General features: G+C 38.6%; 1 protein-coding gene across 1 annotated transcript in view; it reads left to right on the forward strand.

The window, feature by feature from the left end:
* LOC105821288 (tetratricopeptide repeat protein 6-like) overlaps window positions 1-1,674 on the forward strand; it is a 75,797-nt gene that overhangs the window by 57,192 nt on the left and 16,931 nt on the right. The window lies entirely within an intron of this gene.

Here is a 1,674-nt window from a genome sequence, read left to right on the forward strand (position 1 = left end):
CATCATTTTCATTTTCAACTTTTTATTGTTAGTGTCCATTTCACACTTTGGAATTAAGATTAAGAAAGACAAAGCATTAACTTGATGTGGTGGTGTGCGCCTGTAGTCCCAGCTACTTGGGAGGCTGAGGCAGGAGGATCTCTTGAGCCCAGGACAGTGAGCTATGATCATGACACCACTGCACTCCAGCCTGAGAGATAGAGTGAGACCCTGCCTCAAAACAAAACAAAACAAAACAAAACAAAACAAAACAAAAAACAACCCAAAGAAACACAAGGCAAAAATTAAATATCAATTTGAGGTTTGCCATTAACTAATCTCAGTTTTGCTTCTTCATTTCTGATGCACTACGACATAACATTATGTAGTGGAGTGTTTCCTATTCTTTTCATCTCTCAAGATGGCTTGTAGCTTGTATGATTTTTCTACTTCTGGAGTCATCTTTTGAGATTTTGCCCCCACAGAATCACTTTCTAGGCAATTTACACTATGAGCAAATGTAACCTCAACATTTGAACTCCTTTAGGCTTTTTGATATATCAAAACTATCTTTGTGATATGCCCTAAGGTAGGGCCTATGTTATCTACCGAATAGATGTTTGTTTAGTACTAAACAACTACATTAACTCTATTACACGGTTTTTACATACCAGGTTCTGAACAATGCTGCACAATTTAAAATTTAACTTATAGATGAAGAAACTGGTATTCAATGAGGTTAAATCGGGGCTTTTAATCAGTAAGTACTTGGGTAAGATTTGAACTCAGGTCTCACTTGATTCCAAATTCTGTGTTCTTGCAGACAAGGTACTGGCACTGGTATATGGAAATAACTAAGACAGAGTTCCAGTCCTTGAGGAGCTGATGGTCCATTAAAAATTTGACCCCTCTCTTTCCTCACACCTCTCATCTAACCCATTAGCAAGTTCAGTGAGCTCTATCACTAAAACATACTTTGAATCAAATCATTTCTAATAATTGCCACTGCTATCCTCCTTTCAACCAGTAAATACTGGGGCAAGATCTGAACTCAGGCCTCAGAACTGAATCATTTCTCTGGACTCCTGCAGGAGCTTTCCAACTGGGCACTCTTGACCCTTTATGTGCTGTTCTCCAAATAGATGACAGAGAGCTCTCTTAACAATATAAAGCACATTGAGTTATTCCTCTGCTCAAAACCCTCCAATGGCTTCCCATCACTCTTAGAATAAAATCTCAACTCTTGACTATGACCAACCAAGACTGTACTTGACTGACTGCTGCTCACCCCTCTGATCACATTGTCAAACATTGTTTTCTCTACTCTAGCCACTCCACGCTGGCCTTTTGCTCTTTCTTGGATATGCTGGGCTCCCTTCCTGCCTTGGGCCTTTACACAAGCTATACCCTATGCATACAGCCCTCTTCCTACTGATCTGTGGATGGTTCATGCTCGTTTAGGTTTTTGTTCAGATGTGACCTCCACAGTCAGAAAGAAAGAAGATAAATAAATTAAAATGGAATATTAAAAAATATTAAAAGAATACAAAATAAGTCTGGAAAGGGGAAACAGAGGAACAGAAACAGAGGAGGCCAGCAGAAAAGAAATAATAGTAGACCTAAATCCAATCATATCAGTAGTTATAGGAAGTGGAAATGGTCAAAATACAACAATTAAAATAATGAGAATGTCAG

This window comes from Propithecus coquereli, unplaced genomic scaffold, assembly GCF_000956105.1.
Source record: "Propithecus coquereli isolate 6110/MARCELLA unplaced genomic scaffold, Pcoq_1.0 Scaffold116, whole genome shotgun sequence".
Classification (NCBI taxonomy): Eukaryota; Metazoa; Chordata; class Mammalia; order Primates; family Indriidae; genus Propithecus; species Propithecus coquereli.